Genomic DNA, 21076 nt, shown 5'->3' on the forward strand with positions numbered 1-21076 from the left:
GTCCCATGTGGGGCTCACAATCAATCCTCATTTTACAGATGAGGTAACTGGGGCACAGAGAAGTGAAGTGACTTGCCCAAAGTCACACAGCTGACAAGCGGCAGAGACGGGATATGAACCCATGACCTCTGACTCCAAAGCCCGGGCTCCTTCCACGGAGCCACGCTGCTTTCCCGTTCTTGCCCCCCAACTCCTTTGTCCTCTCCCCCCAACAACACACCCTGCTCTGCCCTTCCACGCCACCCCCAACCATTCCATTCCGGGATGAATCCAAGGAGACGGAGACTCCATTTCGTTCTTATAAATACAGACGGGAGGTTTTTACCTCCAGGCCGAAGCACACCTTAAGAGCAAGAAGCGATTTTAATTGCGGTCCGGCCCGTAGGTTAAGTTGCAAAGGAATTGGGTAACGAAAACTTTGAGAAACGTACATGCTGATGATATTCTAATGAACAGGGTTTGAAAACCCAACTTGTCTACTCAGAAGGGATGAGTCAGTGTGAGGGGTTGTTGGGGCTCTTAGTCATAGCTCTCTGCCCTGATTTAGTAGAAAAAGGAGGCTCTCTCTTCCCTAGAATCCAGAAGTTGTCAGACTTTTTTTGTTGTTTTGTTTTTTGGAAAGTCTTGCGAATGCACGTTCTTTTACGGTTCAATCCTGAGACACCCCGCCGCCCAGAATTCAGTGGGCTACAGCAGAAGCTCTCAAAATACCTTGCTGCAACCACACTTTTTAAAGATTTGTGTGGCAAGGTTTAAGTTGAAGGTAGCCGGGAGAATTAAAATAACAGGGGTATGACCCCGTCAGCAAAAATGGCATTATTTTAACTTGCCGGAGGGCACACCAGAACGACCAGCAGACCGCACTGAGCTGGAGGATGAGAAGCGGGGTGGCCTAGTGGATAGAGGGTGAGCCTGGGAGTCAGAAGGACCTGAGTTCTAATCCTGACTCCGCCAGTTGTCTGCTGAATGGCCTTGGGCAAGTTGCTTCACTTCAGCATGGCTTAGTGGAAAGAGAGTGGACTCAGGAGGCAGAGGACGTGGGCTCTGATACTGGATCTGCCACTTGTCCTGCCGCAAGTAGCTTGTGACCTTGGGCAAGCTACTTAACTTCCCTGTGCCTCAGTCACCTTATCTGTAAAATGGGGATTAAGACTGCGAGCTCCACGTGGCACAACCTGCCAACCTTGTATCTACCCAGCACTTAATAAAACAGTGCTTGGCGCATAATAAGCCCTTAACAAATGCCATAATTATTATTTTATTGGCCTCGGTTACCTGGAAAATGTAGATTAAGGCTGTGGGCCCAGTGTGGGACGGGGACTCTGTCCAATCCTGTTTGTTTGTAACCACGCCAGCGCTTAGGCGCAAAGTGCTTAACAAATACCAAAATTATTATTATTATTAGATTCTATTTGCTAGGCATAGAGGAGAATAGCTCTTGGTTCGGGCACGCTAGCTTTCTTTTAGGCTTCTTGCAGAGTCATTGATTCATCTAAAAATGTAAAACAAACAAATAAACAAAAAAACCGACTCTTGGATGTACCCCATTGACATTTGGTACACACTAAGCGGTACAGAGAGCACTTATGGTCATACAGGGGTTTCCCACCCCCAAGACAGATTTATCTGACAATCTGGTTAATCACAGCCGGGGAGGATGTCATTCTGAAAGTCTGACACCACTGACAGCCTATTGAGTGATTTAAAAAAATGTTAATGCTTGATTTATATTGTTCTTAAAAGACAGGCTCAGTTTTGCTTCTAAAGTTCTTGAGAAAATTGAAGGATGGAAGCAAATGACTTGTGTGCTCTGCACGCAGTAAGCGCTCAATAAATACGATTGATGATGATGATGATCAAGACGGAGAGCTGGAGTTTAGTGTTAAGTCCCCTATTTCCTTGGACTATATTGCTTTTTTTAATGGTATTCGATAAGGACTTATGTGTCAAACATTGTTCTAAGCTCTGGGGTAGAGCTTAGTTAAGTTAGCCAAAGCTAGACAGAGGTTAATTAAGTTAGACAAAGACCCTGTCCCGCCTGGGGCTTACAGGCTAAATAACAGGTATCCCCATTTTACAGTTGAAGAAGCCGAGGCCCAGAGAATTAATTAATTAATAATGGCATTTATTAAGCGCTTGCTATGTGCAAAGCACTGTTCTCAGCGCTGGGGAGGTTACAAGGTGATCAGGTTGTCCCAAGGGGGGGCTCACAGTCTTAATCCCCATTTTACAGATGAGGTCACTGAGGCCCAGAGAAGTGAAGTGACTTGCCCAAGGTCACGCAGCAAGCAACTGGCAGAGCCTGGAGTAGAACCCAGGTCCTTCTGGCTCCCAGGAATTGTGCTCTCTCTCCACTAAGTCCCTCCGCTTCTGAAGATTTGGGGCTCTTATGCAGTGCCCAAGCTTGCCCCGATTTTAGAGGTCTTTTTTTTTTTGGTGGTTGAAGTGATGTGTTTCACACTTGACTCAACCAAATGTTTGTCCGATGGAGAAGTCTGAATGGGTCATATGTTCGGAGCACTAGGATCATGCCTCCGCTCCCAGCTCCTACCTGTTTTTACGTATTGGTGAGGCGGGGTGGTGAGTAGAAGACAGGAAAAGCCAAATATAGCTCTCTCAGTCTACATTCTCCAACTTCCTTTTAGAAAGGAAGGGAAAAAAAGCCTGAAAAAGGTTGCTTTTCCAGAAAAGCGGTAGAGTATGTAAGAATGGGGCATATGACTGGTATGTGGGGTTATTGGCTATATAGTGAGAGTACAGTGTAGCCGTAATAATAATAATAATGATGGTATTTGTGCGCTTACTATGTGCAAAGTACTGTTCTAAGCACTGGAGGGATGCAAGGTGATCAGGTTTTCCCCACGTGGGGCTCACAGTCTTAATCCCCATTTTCCAGATGAGGTAACAGGCCCAGAGAAGTGAAGCGACTTGCCCAAAGTCACACAGCTGACAAGTGGAGGAGCCGGGATTTGAACCCATGACCTCTGACTCCAAAGCCCGGGCTCTTTCCACTGAGCCACGCACATTCCCTGCCCAGAAGGGGCTTGCAGTCTAGAAGCGGGAGACAGGCTTTAAAATAAATAATGGTTATGAACGTAAGTGCTACGAGGCTGTGAAAGCAGCTTGGCCTAGTGGGAAGAGCACGGGCCCAGGAGTCAGAGGACTTGGGTTTTAATCAAGGATCGTGTGCTGTGTGACCTTGGACAAGTCACCTAATTTCTCTGTGCCTCAGTGACCTCACCTGTAAAATGGGGATTAAGACTGTGAGCCCTATGTGGGCCAGGGACTGTGTCCAACCTGATTAGCTTGTATCTACCTGTATATATGTGTATATGTTTGTATATATTTATTACTCTTACTTGCACATACTTATTCTATTTATTTTATTTTGTTAATATGTTTTGTTTTGTTGTCTGTCTCCCCCTTCTAGACTGTGAGCCCGCTGTTGGGTAGGGACCGTCTCTATATGTTGCCAACTTGTACTTCCCAAGCGCTTAGTACAGTGCTCTGCACACAGTAAGCGCTCAATAAATACGATTGAATGAATGAATGAATCTACCCCAGCGCTGAATACAGTGCCCGCACACAGTAAGCGCCTAACAAATACCATAAAAAAAATACGTCAAGTGCAGAAGCAGCGTGGCTGAGTGGAAAGAGCCCGGGCTTTGGAGTCAGAGGTCACGGGTTCAATTCCTGGATCTGCCAATTGTCAGCTGTGTGACTTTGGGCAAGTCACTTAACTTCTCTGTGCCTCAGTTACCTCATCTGGAAAATGGGGATTAAGACTGTGAGCCCCCCGAGGGACAACCTGATCACCTTGTAACCTCCCCAGTGCTCAGAACAGTGTTTTGCATGTAGTAAGCACTTAATAAATGCCATCATTATTATTATTATTGTCAGCTGTGTGACTTTGGGCAAGGCACTTCACTTCTCTGTGCCTCAGTTACCTCATCTGTAAAATGGGGATTAAGACTGTGAGCCCCCCCAGGGACAACCTGATCACCTTGTAACCTCCCCAGCGCTTAGAACAGTGTTTTGCACATAGTAAGCGCTTAATAAATGCCATTATTATTATTATTATTATAGGATACAGATCCCAGCGCCTTGGTGTTGCAGAAGAGAGAGGGAGAAGGGGAAATGGCTTAGTTGGGGAAGGCCTCTTGGAGAGAATCAGTGTGGCTCAGTGGAAAGAGCACGGGCTTTGGAGTCAGAGGTCACGGGTTCAAATCCCGGCTCCGCCAGTTGTCAGCTGTGTGACTTCGGGCAAGTCACTTCTCTGTGCCTCAGTTACCTCATCTGTAAAATGGGGATTAAGACTGTGAGCCCCCCATGGAACAACCTGATCACCTTGTAACCTCCCCAGCACTTAGAACAGCGCTTTGCACATAGTAAGCGCTTAATAAATGCCATCATCATTATTATTATTATTAGATGTGGTTATAATAAGGCCTTGAAGGTGGGGAGAGTGGTGGTCTGTCGGATATGAAGGGGGTGGAAGTTCCAGGCCAGAGGGAGGACGCGGGGAACGTGTCAGTGGTGAGACAGGTGAGTTTGAGGTGCCGTCAGTGGCTTGGCCTCGGAGAAGCAAAGACGGGCGACCCGAGTTGTGGGAAATCAGTGAGGTGAAGTAAGTTAGGAAGAGGCTAGTTGAATGAGCGCTTTAATGCCCACGGTGAGAAGTGTATGTTTGACGCTGAGAGCTCACCTCCTCCAGGAGGCCTTCCCATACTGAGCCCCCTTTTTCCTTTCCTCCCCATCGCCTCCCTCTGCCCTATTCCCTTCCCCTCCCCACAGCACCTGTATGTATTTGTACATATTTATTACTTTATTTTACTTGTACATATTTACCACTCTATTTTACTAATGATGTGCATATAGCTATAATTCTATTCATTCTGGCAGTTTTAACACCCGTCTACTTGTTTTGTTGTCTGTCTCCCCCTTCGAGACCGTTAGCTCGTTGTTGGGTAGGGGCCGTCTCCACCTGTTGCCGACTTGTACTTCCCAAATGCTTAGTACAGTGCTCTGCACACAGTAAGCGCTCAGTAAATAGGATTGAGTGAATGAATGAGTGATGCGGAGGTGGATGGGCAACCACTGGAGGTGTTTGAGGAGCGGGGTGACGTGGACGGAACGGTTTTTTGTAGAAAAATGATCCGGGCGGCAGAGCGACGTTTGGACTGGAGTAGGGGATGCAGCGACAGATGGGCTGTTTGGAAGTTGGAAGTTTTTGAGCGGTGGGGAAATGCGTGCAGAAGCAGGATTTAGAGACAAGATTCGGTTATGAGAACGAAGTTTGGACTAGAGAGACTTGAAAGCAGGGAGGTCTCTGAGGAGGCTGATACCGTTGTCAGTTCGGTGGCAATTTGGATGGAAAGGAGCGGGAGGATCCTGGAGGTGTTGGGAAGAAAGACCTGACAGGATTCGCTGGCCGTGGGATTCAGTACCCTAAAATAATCCTTATGCATCTCATTGTTTGGGGGTTTTTTGCCCTCTTTTCAATCTCAAACTGAACCTGCCAGGTAAATTGAGATGCCTCCCGCCCGCTGTTTTTTCTAGCATCACTGGTATGGGTAGAGTAACTTGAGCATTACTAAGCCAGAACCAAGTTTCCAGAATTGTCCTCTAGGGTGGAGAAATCCAGATATAATAATAATAAGAATAATATTGGTGGTATTTGTTAAGTGCATACAAGGTTTAGATCCTCCTATAATGAGGGGCGCTTACTATGTGTGAAACACTGTTCTAAGCGCTGGGGGGATACAAGGCGATCAGGTTGTCCCACGTGGGGCTCACAGTCTTCATCCCCATTTTACAGATGACGTAACTGAGGCACAGAGAAGTTAAGTGGCTTGCCCAAGGTGACACAGCAGACAAGTGGCAGAGCCGGGATTCAAACCCTTGACCTTCGACTCCCAAGCCCGTGCTCTTTCCACTGAGCCACACTGCTTCTCTAAAATGGCATTTATTAAGCGCTTACTGTGTGCAAATCACTGTTCTAAGCGCTGGGGAGTTACAAGGTGATCAGGTTGTCCCACGTGATGATGGCATTTGTTAAGCACTTACTATGTGCGAGGCACTGTACTAAGCACTGGGGTGGATACAAGTAAATTGGGTCTGGTATCCTGGTACCAAAGGGTTTTGGGGTGACAGTCGTCTGTTTGAGGATGGTTGAAGTCTGCCACTATTAGCTTCCCATATTTCAGGTAGATTTCCCGATCCTATTTCTCCTCCTGGTAGGTGTTCTACAGAGCAGTCTCATTTTTGCCATCACTTGTGGTATCCATCCTAGAGGTTCATTCCGCGTACCCCTCTCGCCCGTCAAGATTTTTGTTACTACCATTTATTTGTCCTTTGCGTTCTGTGCCGTGTCTCCATCCTGACACCTTCCCGTAGATTTTACCACCAGGCAGCCCCGTATCTCATTGGTTTTTTTCCTCCCCCAATTTTCAGAGATGCCAATTTCATCAGTAATAATGGTAATAATTGTGGTATTTAAATACCACTTACTATAGGCGGGGCACTGTACTATGTACCGGGGTGGATACAGGCAAATCAGGGTGGGCACAGTCCCCGTCCCACATGTCTTAATCCCATTTTACAGATGAGGAAACAGAGGTCTGGAGAAATGAAGTGACTTCATACAGCAGAAACGCGGCAGAGCCGGGCTTAAGAATCCAGGTCCTTCTGACTCTCTGGCCTGGGCTCTCGCCACTCCGGCCTCGCTGCTTCTCATCAGAATCCTCACTAGGATGTCACGTATTTCAGTTAACCGATTTTTTTATCATTTGGGCTGTTAGCTTTAGTGGAGAAGCAGTGGGCGGATTTTTAGCTTTTGCTCTATAGCCAGTTTCGGCATCTACCAGCTGCTCCATTGGATCCCCCTTTGCCCCTCTAGAACTCCTTGAACCAGTCTCCTTGGGGATCATGTCATTCCAGGTCTTAATTCTTTTTCACAATCAGTGATTTGTAGTGCAAAAAACTCTCTTCTCACCATGGAAATAAGCAACCCGTTGCCGTTTTCAGGTGGAACCTAGCCCTCCTGAGAAATTCCATCCACCCCACAACGTTCCCCCGTGCCCGGTGTGTATAAACCTTACCTTATACCTCTTTCCCCTCCCCACAGCACCTGTATATATGTTTGTACATCCTTATTACTCTATTTCACTTGTACATATTAATGTTCTATTTATTTTATTTTGTTAATATGTTTTGTTGTCTGTCTCCCTCTTCTAGACTGTGAGCCCGCTGTTGGGTAGGGACCGTCTCTATATGTTGCCAACTTGGACTTCCCAAGCGCTTAGGACAGTGCTCTGCACACAGTAAGCGCTCAATAAATACGATTGAATGAATGCATGCTTTGAGGCTCTGACCTTCTGTACGCCTTGGGATTGTCATCATTACTACTATCATTTTGGCATTGGTTAAGCACTTACTATGTGTCAGTGCTCGGGTAGATATAAGGTGATCGATCAGCGGTATTTATTAAGCGCTTACAATGTGCAGAGCACTGGGAAAGTGCAGTAGCATTAGCAGACACATCCCCTGCCTATGACGAGTTCACCGTCTAAAGACGAGTTCACAGTCCGGAGTTTGTGTGGGTTCGGATCCGGTCCCTGCCGCACGAGGGGCGTTCAGTCGATCTTATCCCCATTTCACAGGTGAGGGAACCGAGGCCCAGAAAGAAAGGTTAAGTGACTTGCCCAGGGTCATACAATAAACCAGTGGTCTGTAGTCGTCCTGTAGACTGTAAATTCAGCGTGGGCAGGGAATGTGTCTGTTATATCGTTCTGTCGTTGTCTCCCAGGGGCTTAGTCCAGTGCTCTGCACACGGTAAGTGCTCAGTAAATAGTGAATGAAGTGAGTGCTCATTAAGTACTGGTGGATTAGAGTCCTGACGCCCAGTCCTTTGCTCTTTCCACTAGGCCACCCAGCCTCCCACGTACTGCTCATGGAACCAGCAGCGTTTCTTGGTGACTGTGGACTTCAGTTTCTTGCGAAACAGCATTTAAGACCGGAGGAAGAGATTTATGCCCACACCAACTGTGGACTTTCGCACAGCCTATACTAAAAGGTATTTTCTGCACCTCACAAGTTCCTGTAAATATTAGACAAGTGATCAAAATCCTGTACAATTCATTCATTCAGTCGTGTTTATTGAGCGCTTCCTATGTGCAGAGCACTGTATCAAGCGCTTTGAGAGTACAATTCAGCGGTAAAGAGAGACAATCCCTGCCCACACCGGGCTTACAGTCTGGAATAATAATGCTGGTGTTTGTTAAGCGCTTACTAACGTGCCAGGCACTGTACTGAGCGCTGGGTGACTCATTCGTCATTCTCAGAAAATGACCATTGCCTCAGTGGCCCTGTGTTAGGTCCTTTTAAATTTAGTTAATTTTACGTCATTTTGGCCGATCATGTTCCCAACCTTCAGTTAACTTACGGTGGAGGGTCGTGACGAATCTCCCAAGTTATGAGCTAAATCGTTCGAAGGTTCTGAATAATCTGTAATTATACTTTATCTGTATAAATCTGTATAAATCTGTAATTTATACTTTAAGCATGCTTCCACCATTTGGGTACAACGTCAGAGTTTTGTTTTGGTGCAAGCGTGACGTAGTGGATAGAGCCCGGGCCTGGGTTCTAAGCCCTGCTCTGCCCCTTGACTGATGTGTGACCTTGGACAAGTCACTTCCCTTCCTTTGGGCCTCAGGTACCTAGTCTGTAAAATGGGAATTTAAGACTGTGAGGCCCACGTGGGACACGGATTGTGCCCGAGCTGATTACCTCGTTTCTCGTGGCCCAGGTGGGAAGAGCCCGGGCATCAGAGGAGTTGATTCTAATCCTGGCTCTGCCTGCTGTGTGACCTTGGGCAAGTCGCCTCACTTCTCTGGCCTCAGTTCCTTCATCTGTAAAATGGGGATTAAGACGGCAAGCCCTTCATGGGCCGTGGACTGTGTCCTACCTGATTTGCTTGGATCTACCTAGGGCCTGTACAGTGCCTGACACATAACAAGCGCTTAACAAGTAGCACAATTATTTTTGTTATTATTATTACTATTATTATCTATCCCAGCACTTACTACAGCGCCTGGCACCTAGTAAAGCGCTTAACAAATACCATAAAAAAGTGCTGTGTGCTTACAGTGTCTGATGGCTTTTTTCATCCCTATTATTTCTTGCCACTCTGTGGCATCCAATATGTCAGCACGCTTTTACTGTCAGATAGGTGTTCTCTAATAAAATGCTAGCCAAAACGCATAATGAAAACCTGTGTCCTGGCAGCCTTGGGTGTATTTTCCATTTTGTAGGCACCACATTAGAAACAAAAGACGGTACATTGAGAAGGATTGCCTTACGTGCCCGGACTTGCAGATGAGTCCCTTGCGCGAGAAATGATTTAAACTCTGTTTGGTCACGGTTGAAAACGCCAGAATTCAATCTCTTTCCCACACCCAAAACTGTTTTGTCTTTGCTTCCGAAGATTTGGGTAGGCTTAAGGAAAGATTATTTGGGCAGTGTCTAGCCTGTGTTCGGCGTATGTCAGTTGAATATGTGGTAATAATAATTACGGTACTCGTTAAGTACTTACTGTGTGCTAGGCACCGTTCTAAGCGCTGGGATCTAATCAGGTGGGACAGTCTTCATCCCCATTTTCCAGATGAGGTAACCGAGGCCCAGAGAAGCGAAGTGACTTGCCGAAGGTCACACAGCTGACCAGTGGTGGGGCCGGGATTAGAAAACATGAAGCCTTCTGATTCCCAGGCCTGTGCTGTAGCCACAAAGCCACACTGCTTCTCCGTAACAGACGTCCAAACAGAACATTCTTTATCCAAATGGTTGAACTCACGGCTACAATCACTGACCCCCTTTTTAATAATAATAATAATGATAGCATTTATTAAGCTTCGCCTCTAGGATCCATCTGTAGCACTCCTAACTCTGGCCCTGGAGGTGCTCAGTTACTAAGCCCCAAGTCCTGTCCAACCCCCCTTCCCTCTGGACTTTGGGAGCCGTAAACAGAGCCCGTCGTTGGGTTGGGAACGTCTCTATATTATAATAATAATAACGATGGCATTTATTAAGCGCTTACTATGCGCAAAGCACCGTTCTAAGCGCTGGGGAGGTTACAAGGTGATCAGATTGTCCCATGGGGAGCTCACAGTCTTAATTGTCATTTTACAGATGAGGTAACTGAGGCACAGAGAAGTGAAGTGACTTGCCCAAAGTCACACAGCTAATTGGCGGAGCTGGAGTTTGAACCCATGACCTCTGGCTCCAAAGCCTGTGCTCTTTCCACTGAGCCATGCTGCTCCTCTGTGTTGCCAACTTGTACTTCCCAAGCGCTTAGTACAGTGCTCTGCACACAGTAAGCGCTCAGTAAATATGATTGAATGAATGAATGAATCAATCAATTAATCAATTAATTAATTAATCAATCAATCGTATTTATTGAGCACTAATTAGTGGTATGTATTGAGCATTTGCTAAGTTCACAGCACTGTACAAAGCGCTTGGGAGAGTACAGTAAAACCGAATCAGCAGAAATATTCCCTGCCCATAACGAGGTTACAGTCTAGAGGAGGAGACAGACATTAATATAAATATCTAATCTATCATATATAATTCTATTTTATTTTGTTAATATGTTTTATTTTGTCGTCTGTCTCCCCCTTCTAGACTGTGAGCCCGTTGTCGGGTAGGGCCCGTCTCTATATGTTGCCGACTTGGACTTCCCAAGCGCTCAGTACAGTGCTCTGCACACAGTAAGCGCTCAGTAAATACGATTGAATGAGTTAATGAATGACTCGGCAGGCCCCAGCTAGGTGGGGGGGAATCCACAAGTTCAGAGCTGCCATTAACATGTAATTAGAAAGGCTGTCAGGAGTCAATGGGTGAGCGGCAAATAAAGTCATTAGTTGTTAATGAGGACTGTTGACACATTGTTATCACCTTGGTGCATCTGTGGTGCTTTTTCCATTGCTTGGAGTCCCTGCGGGCAAGGGGATTGTTGGGTTTTTTTTTTATGGTATTTAATTCATTCATTCAATCGTATTTATTGAGCGCTTACTGTGTGCAGAGCACTGGACTAAGCGCTTGGGAAGTACAAGTCGGCAACCTATAGAGACGGTCCCTACCCAACAGCGGGCTCACAGTCTAGAAGGGGGAGACAGACAACAAAACAAAACGTGTGGACGGGTGTCAAAGTCGTCGGAACAAATAGAATTAAAGCTCTGTGCACATCATTAACAAAATAAATAGAATGGTAAATATATACAGGTAAAATAGAGTAATAAATCTGTACAAATATATATGCAAGTGTTGTGGGGAGGGGAAGGAGGTAGGGCGGGGGGGGATGGGGAGGAGGAGAGGAAAAGGGGGCTCAGTGTGGGAAGGCCTCTTGGAGGAGGTGAGCGCTCAGTAGGGCTTTGAAGGGAGGAAGAGAGCTAGTTTGGTGGTTTTGTAGATGGAAGGAATTCCAGGCCAGGGGAAGGACGTGGTCCAGGGGTCATCATCATCATCATCAATCGTATTTATTGAGCACTTACTATGTGCAGAGCACTGTACTAAGCGCTTGGGAAGTACAAATTGGCAACATATAGAGACAGTCCCTACCCAACATTGGGCTCACAGTCTAAAATGGGGAGACAGAGAACAAAACCAAACATACTAACAAAATAAAATAAATAGAATAGATATGTACAAGTAAAATAAATAAATAAATAGGGTAATAAATTTGTACAAACATATATACATATATACAGGTGCTGGGGAAGGGAAGGAGGTAAGATGGGGTCAACAGCGGGACAGGCGAGAACGAGGCCTAGTGAGGAGATCAGCGGCAGAGGAGCGGAGGGTGTGGACTGGGCTGGAGGAGGACAGAAGGGAAGTGAGGTAGGAGGGGGTGAGGTGATGGACAGCCTTGAAGCCCAGGGTGAGGAGTTTCTGCCTGATGCGCAGATTGATTGGTAGCCACTGGAGATTTTTGAGGAGGGGAGTAACATACCCAGAGCATTTCTGGGCAAAGACAATCCAGGCAGCGGCGTGAAGTATGGATTGAAGTGGGGAGAGACAGGAGGATGGGAGATCAGAGAGGAGGCTGATGCAGTAGTCCAGACGGGATAGGATGAGAGCTTGAACGAGCAGGGTAGTGGTATGGATGAAGAGGAAAGGGCGGATCTCAGTGATGTTGCGGAGGTGAGACCGGCAGGTTTTGGTGACGGATTCGATGTGTGGGTGAACGAGAGAGCAGAGTCGAGGACGACGCCAAGGTTGCGGGCTTGTGAGATTTGTTAAGCGCTTACTATTAATAATGGCATTTGTTAAGTGCTTGCTATGTGCAAAGCACTGTTCTAAGCACTTGGGAGGATACAAGGTAATCAGGTTGTCCCACGTGGGGCTCACAGTCTTAGCCCCCATTTTACAGATGAGGTCACTGAGGCACAGAGAAGTTAAGTGACTTGCCCAAGGTCACACAGCAGACAAGTGACGGAGTCGGGATTAGAACCCACGACATCTGACTTCCAAGCCTGGGCTCTTTCCACTAAGCCACTACTCTGTGCTAGGCACTGCAATAATAATAATATTTTTTTATATCTGTTACTATTTATTATATTAAAAATAATTGTGGCTTTAAGAGTTTATTACGAGTGTGAGCCCTATGTGGGACAGGGACTGTGTTCAACCAAACTTGAACAATAATAATAATACTAACAATAATAATAATAATGATGATGGTATTTGCCAAGCATTGTTCTAAGCGCGCTGAGATAGAGAAGCAGCGTGGCTCAATGGAATGAGCACGGGCTTTGGAGTCAGAGGTCATGGGTTCAAATCCCAGCTCCACCAACTGTCAGCTGTGTGACTTTGGGCAAGTCACTTAATTTCTCTGTGCCTCAGTTCCCTCATCTGTAAAATGGGGATAAAGACTGTAAGCCCTCTGTGGGACAACCTGATCACCTTGTAACCTCCCCAGCGCTTAGAACAGTGCTTTGCACATAGTAAGCGCTTAGCAAATGTCATCATCATCATCATACAAGGTGATCAGGTTGTCCCATGTGGGGCTCATAGTCTTAATCCCCATTTTACAGATGAGGTAGCTGAGGCACAGAGAAGTTAAGTGACTTGCCCAAAGTCATACAGCTGACAGTGCATAGAACAGTGCTTGGGACGTAATAAGCACTTAAGAAGTACCATAATAATAATAATACGCCAAGCCCTGTCCTATATGTTGGGATAGGTACAAGCCAGTCAGGTCGGACTCAGTCCCTGTCCCACTTGGAACTCAGTCTTCATCCCCATTTTCCAGATGAGGGAACCAAGGCCCAGAGAAGTGAAGTGATCAGCCCAAGGTCACCCAGCGGAAATTTGGCGGACACAGGATTAGAACCCACATCCTCTGACTCCCAGGCTCACTGCTTCTCTATACTAAACTCTGGGATAGATTGTGAGCCCCACATGGGGCAACCTGATCACCTTGTATCCTCCCCAGCGCTTAGGACAGTGCTCGGTGCATAGTAAGCACTTAACAAATGCCATCATTATTATACAAACCACTCAGATTGGACACAGTCCCTATTCCCCATCAGGATCACAATCCTTATCCACCTTTTGCAGATTCCTTCATTCATTCAGTCCTATTTATTGAGTGTCTGCTGTCTGCAGAGCACTTTACTAAGGGCTTGAGAGAAGACAATACAGCATGAACAGTCACATTCCCTGCCCCCAAGGAGCTTACAGTCTAGAGGGACATGGTTCTTGTCCAAGAAATTGTGTGCGCAAGGTTTGTGCAGGGCCCAGGTCGGGGGAATTGGGGTTGGCAAGTCTTTAGCCCGAAGTCCTGGTACATTGAGCATCTGGCTCCTTCTCACATAGACCAAAATATGCTCTTTTCTCCCAAAGAAATTCCATTCCCAGCCACCTGGGCGAAGAGAGAGGGGTGGGCCTGAAAGGAAAACTGAGGAAGCGAGGAGTCCTAGAGGAAGAGGGCCTTTACAAAAGAGAAGCACCATGGTCTAGTGGATGATAATAATAATAATGGTGCCATTTGTTAAGCACTTACATGTGCCCACCACTGTACTAAGCACTGGGGTGGATACGAGCAAATCGGGTTGGACACAGTCCCTGTCCCACCTGGGGCTCACAGCCTCAACCCCCTTTTCACAGATAATCAAACTGAGGCCCAGAGAAGTGAAATGACTTGCCCAAGGTCACACAGCAGACAAATCACAGAACTGGAATTAGAACTCATGACCTTCAGGCTCCCAGGCCTGGGCTCTAATCCACTAAATCATGCTGCACAGGCCTATATGTATATATGTTTGTACATATTTATTACTCTATTTATTTTACTTGTACATATCTATTCTATTTATTTTATTTTGTTAATATGTTTGGTTTTGTTCTCTGTCTCCCCCTTCTAGACTGTGAGCCCACTGTTGGGTAGGGACTGTCTCTACATGTTGCCAACTTGTACTTCCCAAGCGCTTAGTACAGTGCTCTGCACACAGTAAGTGCTCAATAAATACAATTGATTGATTGATTGATTACAGTCTAGAGGACAAGTTTACAGTCTAGAAGGTGAGCTTACAGTCTATAGGAGGTAACTGAGGCCCAGAGAAGTGAAGCGACTGGCCCTGTATACCTACATGCATATATGTGTATACGTATATATAATAATAATAATGGCATTTATTAAGCGCTTACTATGTGCAAAGCACTGTTCTAAGCCCTGGGGAGGCTACAATAATAATAATAATGGCATTTATTAAGCGCTTACTATGTGCAAAGCACTGTTCTAAGCATTGGGGAGGTTACACGGTGATCAGGCTGTCCCACGGGGGGCGGGGGGCGCGCAGTCTTCATCCCCATTTTACAGATGAGGGAATTGAGGCACAGAGAAGGTAAGTGACTTGCCCAAAGTCATACAGCTGACAGTTGGCAGAGCCGGGATATATATGTGGGTATATGTATACGCAGCATGGCTGATAAACAGTGTGGCTTAGTGGAAAGGCCATGGGTTTGGGAGTCAGAGGTTGTGGGTTCTAATCCCGCTCCACCACGTATAATAATAATAATAATAATGATGGCATTTACTAAGCGCTTACTGTTTATCATTTGTGTGACTTTGGGCAAGTCACTTCACTTCTCCGTGCCTCAGTTACCTCATCTGTAAAATGGGGATTAAGACTGTGAGCCCCACGTGGGGCAACCTGATTACCTTGTATCCACCCCAGCGCTCAGAAGAGTGTTTGGCACATAGCGCTTAATAAATGCCGTAATTATTATTAATATATATATAGTAGGATCTGATGTTTTCTGCCTTTGAAACCCGGACTTGTAGGGGTCACCACTTCCACAGCTAAAACCGGTTCACCTGGGGCACCTGTGTGCCGTAGTTAATAGCAGCTGGCAAGATAGGAACATCATCATCATCATCAATCATATTTATTGAGCGCTTACTATGTGCAGAGCACTGTACTAAGCGCTTGGGAAGTACAAATTGGCAACATATCGAGACAGTCCCTACCCTACAGTGGGCTAACAGTCTAAAAGGGGGAGACAGAGAACAAAACCAAACCGACTAATAAAATAAATAGAATAGATATGTACAAGTAAAATCAATCAATAAATAGAGTAATAAATGTGTACAAACATATATACATATATACAGGTGCTGTGGGGAAGGGAAGGAGGTAAGACCACTTGGTTGAAGGTTGGTGGGGGTCAAAAGAAGGGAGCGGTAACTTCACACAGGAAGCTGCGCAAGTGGAACACCTCAGAAAATTCAAGATGGGTGTGGATCAATTTACAGACAAAATGTGCGTATTGGGTTACTAGAAGCTTTGGGTAGAGAGGAAAAAGTTAGGGTATTTTTGGATGATCTCCCGCCCGATTGTTAAGGGAGGGTATTGGGTCCTTTCATTCTTCAGTCCGGCCCCCTCTAATCCATTCATTCCGTCGTATTTATTGAGCGCTTACTGCGTGCAGAGCACTGTACTAAGCGCTTGGGAAGTACAAGTTGGCAACATCTAGAGACGGTCCCTACCCAATAACGGGTAGAAGGGGGAGACAGACAACAAAACAAATAGACCTTTACATCAAAATGGGTGTAAATTGATCCACACCCGTCTTGAATTTTCTGAGGTTTTCCACTTGCGCAGCTTCCTGTGTGAAGTTACCGCGGGCCGTGTGACAGTATTTCTCCTGGCTTCTTTCGACCCCCCGCCAACCTTCAACCAAGTGGTCCTAACTTGCCATCGGCTATTAACTACGGCACACAGGTGCCCCAGGTGAAACGGTTTGCACATAGTAAGCGCTTAGTAAATGGCATTATTATTATTATTATTATTATATGCGGTGGAGCCGGGATTAGAACCCACAGCCTCTGACTCCCAAGCCCACGGTCTTTCCACTAAGCCACCTGTATGTATGTATATATGTTTGTACACATTTATTACTCTATTTATTCATTTTATTTGTACATATCTATTCTATTTATTTTATTTTGTTAGTATGTTTGGTTTTGTTCTCTGTCTCCCCCTTTTAGACTGTGAGCCCACTGCTGGGTAGGGACTGTCTCTATATGTTGCCAACTTGTACTTCCCAAGCGCTTAGTACAGTGCTCAGCACACAGTAAGTACTCAATAAATACGATTGATTGATTGATTATCAGCCATGCTGGTATATATATATATATCCCCGCTCTGCCACTTGTCAGCTGTGTGACTTTGGGCCAGTCACTTCACTTCTCTGTGCCTCAGTTCCCTCATCTGTAAAATGGGGATGAAGACTGTGAGCCCCCCCCCACCGTGGGACAACCTGATCACCGTGTAACCTCCACAGCGCTTAGTTGTGGAAGTGGTGATACCTACAGTACCATGTAGTGTCAATACCATCAGAATAAATAGAATTACAGCTATATACGCATCATTAATAAAATAGAGTAGTAAATATGTATAAAGTAGAGTAATAAATATGTACAAATACATACAAGTGCTGTGGGGAGGGGAAGGGAGTAGGGCAGAGGGAGGGAGTGCATGTTCTCATTATGTGATTTGGATAAAATGCTGTTAAAGCTGGGATGCGTAATGGAAAGAGCGTGGATCTGGGGATCGGAGGGCCTGCCTTCTAATCCCGGCTCCGCCACTTGTTTATGGCGTGACCTTGGGCAAGTCACTTCACTCCTCCGTGCCTCAGTTCCCTCGTCTGTAAAATCAGACTGTGAGCCCCATGCGGGACAGGGACTGTAGCCAAATGGATTTGCTTGTATCTACCCCAGTGCTTAGAACAGTGCCTGCCACGCAGTAATAATAATAATAATCATCATCAATCGTATTTATTGAGCGCTTACTATGTGCAGAGCACTGTACTAAGCGCTTGGGAAGTACAAATTGGCAACATATAGAGACGGTCCCTACCCAACAGTGGCCAGACAGAGAACAAAACCAAACATACTAACGAAATAAAATAAATAGAATAGATATGGACAAGTAAAATAAATAAATAGAGTAATAAATCTGTACAAACATATATACATATATACAGGTGCTGTGGGGAAGGGAAAGAGGTAAGATGGGGGGGAAGGAGAGGGGGACGAGGGGGAGAGGAAGGAAGGGGCTCAGTCTGGGAAGGCCTCCTGGAGGAGGTAATAATAATAATGTTGGTATTTAAGTGCTTACTATGTGCCAAGCACACTTAACAAGTACCACAGTTATTATTGTTACTACTAGTACTCCTACGAATAAAGGATTAGTGTTTTTCCACAGCACATGTCCGTCAGGATCAAAGGGAATCCACAAATTAGTACAAATAGATGTGTAAGAGGTGATTGTTGACCTGCATGTGACATTAGTAAAAGTGTAAGTACTATAATGTGACTTTTTCACCAAGAGAAGCTCTTCAGGGATACAAGTAGTATGGTAGGTGAAAATAGACTATATTGTACTCGCCCAATTGTGGTACTATATCTTCTAGACTGTGAGCCTGTTGTTGTGTAGGGGCCATCTCTATATGTTGCCAACGTGTACTTCCCAAGCGCTTAGTACAGTGCTCTGCACACAGTAAGCGCTCAATAAAATCGATTGAATGAATGAATGAATGAATCTCCTCCTAGAAGCCTTCCCCAATTAAGCCCCCATTTCCCCTACTCCATTTCCCTTCTGCGTCGCCCAGAATGTGTCTATTATATACCCTCCCCGGCGCTTAGTACAGTGCTCTGCACGCAGTAAGCTCTCCCATAAACACGTTTGATCCACTGTGTGGTCTTTCTCAAGTAGTTTGGAAAATAAAAGTAGGAGAGAGGTGGGGGGGGATTACTGGAGGGAGCCATGACATCAGTCAATCAATCAATCGTATTTATTGAGCGCTTACTGTGTGCAGAGCACTGTACTAAGCACTTGGGAAGTACAAGTTGGCAATGTTGGGAATTCTTGGGCTTTGAAAGTAGTAGGGAAGAAGACACTGGAGGTTAAGCATTTGAAGATGGCAGGCAGGGAGGGAAGGAGGAAGGGAAGCAAGGATTGTGATAAAATGTGAGGGGATTGGATCAGAAGCATAAGTGGAGGGGATTTTTTTTATTTCTTTTTTTGTTTTTTTTTTAATGGCATTTATTAAGCACTTACTATGTGTAAAGCACTGTTCTAAGCACTGGGGAGGTTATAAGGTGATCAGGCGGTCCCACGGGGGGCTCACAGTTCTAATCCCCATTTTACAGATGAGGTAACCGAGGCCCAGAGAAGTGAAGTGACTTGCCCAAAGTCACACAGCTGACGGTTGGAGGAGCCGGGATTTGAACCCATGACCTCTGACTCCAAAGCCCGGGCCCTTTTCCACTGAGCCACGCTGCTTCTCACGCTTTTTCCCAGCGTGGCTCAGTGGAAAGAGCAAGGGCTTGGGAGTCAGAGGTCATGAGTTCAAATACCGCTTCGCTGATTGTCAATCAATCAATCAATCATATTTATTGAGCACTTACTGTGTGCAGAGCACAAAGTAAAATAACTAGAGTAGTAAATATGTACAAATAAAATAGAATAATAATAAATCTGTACAAACATATATACAGGTGCCGTGGGGAGGGGAAGGAGGTAGGGCGGGGGGGATGAGGAGGGGGAGAGGAAAAAGAGGGACGGGATGGTTCTTTGAGCAAGAGAAGCAGTGTGGCTCAGTGGAGAAGAGCCCAGGCTTTGGAGTCAGAGGTCACGGGTTCAAATCCCCGCTCCTCCAACCGTCAGCTGTGTGACTTTGGGCAAGTCACTTCACTTCTCTGGGCCTCGGTTACCTCATCTGTAAAATGGGGATTGAGACCGTGAGCCCCACGTGGGGACAACCTGATCACCTTGTAACCTCCCCAGCGCTTAGAACAGTGCTTTGCACATAGTAAGCGCTTAATAAATGCCATAAAAAAAAGAGGCCCAATTGCAAACAGCAGCAGGCCTTGGAAACAGCAGATGCCACAGGATGACGGAAAAGGTGATTAAAAAGGGCGAAGCGTGCGGAGCCTGGTGGCTAGGGCCCGGGCCTGGAAATCAGAAGGATCTGGCCTCTCGTCCCGGCTCCCCTGCTTGTTGGCTGCGTCACCTTGGGAAAAGTCACTCTCTCTCATTCATTCGGTTGTATTTATTGAGCGCCTACTGCATGCAGAGCGCTGGACTAAGCGCTTGGGAAGCAGCGCGGCTCAGTGGGAAGAGCCCGGGCTCTGGAGTCAGGGGTCGTAGGTTCAATCCCGGCACCGCCACTTGTCAGCCGTGTGACTCTGGGCAAGTCACTTCGCTTCCCTGGGCCTCAGTTCCCTCATCTGTAAAATGGGGATTAAGACTGTGAGCCCCCCGTGGGACAACCTGATCACCTTGTATCCCTCTCCAGCGCTTAGAACAGTGCTTTGCACATAGTAAGCGCTTAACAAATGCCATTATTATTATTATTCTCTGTGCCCCAGTTCCCTCATCTGTAAAACGGGGATGAAGACTGTGAGCCCCCTGTGGGACCACCTGATCACCTTGTAACCTCCCCATCACTTAGAATAGTGCTTGGCACATAGTAAGCGCTTAATAAATGCCATCATTATTATTATACATCGGCAACATATAGAGATGGTCCCTGCCCAACAACGGTTTCACAGTCTAGAAGTCTAGAACTTCAGTTCTCTGAGGGAACTGAGGTTCCCTCATTAAGTCACTAAACTCCTCTGGGCCTCAGTTACCTCATCTGTGAATGGGGATTAAGGGTGTGAGCCCCACGTGGGACAGGGCCCGAGTTCAACTTGATTAACATATATCGATCTGAGCGCTTGCAACGGTGCTTGGCACGTAGTAAACGCTTAACAAGAACTATTATTATTATTATTATTATTTTATTATTATTGTCATTCCCAGCACACCTCTGCCAGTGGGCAGCCCACTCCCCTATACCACCTGTCCTCCTGCCCCTCTCTACCCTTGGCATCAATAGAGAAGCAGCATAACCTAGGGGATAGAGCACAGGCCCTGGAAGTCCGGAGGACCTGGGTTCTAATCTGGGCTCCGCCACGTGTCTGCTGTGTGACCTTGGGCAAGTCACCTCGATTCTCCGGACCTCAGCCATCTCATCTGTAAATATTTATTCTATTTATTTCATTTTGTTAATATATTTTGTTTTGTTCTCTGTCTCCCCCTTCTAGTCTGTGAGCTCACTGTCGGGTAGGGACCGTCTTTAGATGTTGCCAACTTGGACTTCCCAAGCGCTTAGTACAGTGCTCTGCACACAGTAAGCGCTCAATAAATACGATTGAATGAATGAATGATGCTGTTCTAACCGTTGAGGTAGATGATGATAACAATAATAATAATTTGTTATTGGATAAGTGCTTTCTAAGTGCCAAGTACCATTCTGAGCACCGGGGTGGATACAAATTAAGCAGGTTGGACACAGACTGTCCCAGATGGGGCTCATGCTCTTAATCCCCATTTTACAGACGAGGTAACTGAGGCACAGAGAAGTGACTTTCCCAAGGCCATGCAGCAGACAGAGTGGCAGAGCAGAATTAGAACCCAGGTCCTTCTGACTCTTAGGCCCCGTCTCTATCCACTACACGATGCCG

At 46.1% G+C, this 21076-nt stretch overlaps 1 protein-coding gene across 3 annotated transcripts in view; it reads left to right on the plus strand.

Moving 5' to 3' along the window:
* Positions 1-21076, plus strand: part of GABPB1 (GA binding protein transcription factor subunit beta 1) — a 109806-nt gene that overhangs the window by 13134 nt on the left and 75596 nt on the right. For 2 of the 3 annotated variants that reach the window (XM_038766814.1, XM_038766812.1), the window contains exon 2: positions 7926-8074. The gene's annotated coding sequence lies outside the window, so the exon portion shown is untranslated. Of the gene's footprint in view, positions 1-7026; positions 7084-7925; positions 8075-21076 lie in introns of all 3 variants that reach the window. The other variant, XM_038766813.1, reaches the window with a different exon arrangement.

The sequence above is a fragment of the Tachyglossus aculeatus genome, chromosome 26 (genome assembly GCF_015852505.1).
Source record: "Tachyglossus aculeatus isolate mTacAcu1 chromosome 26, mTacAcu1.pri, whole genome shotgun sequence".
Lineage (NCBI taxonomy): Eukaryota > Metazoa > Chordata > Mammalia > Monotremata > Tachyglossidae > Tachyglossus > Tachyglossus aculeatus.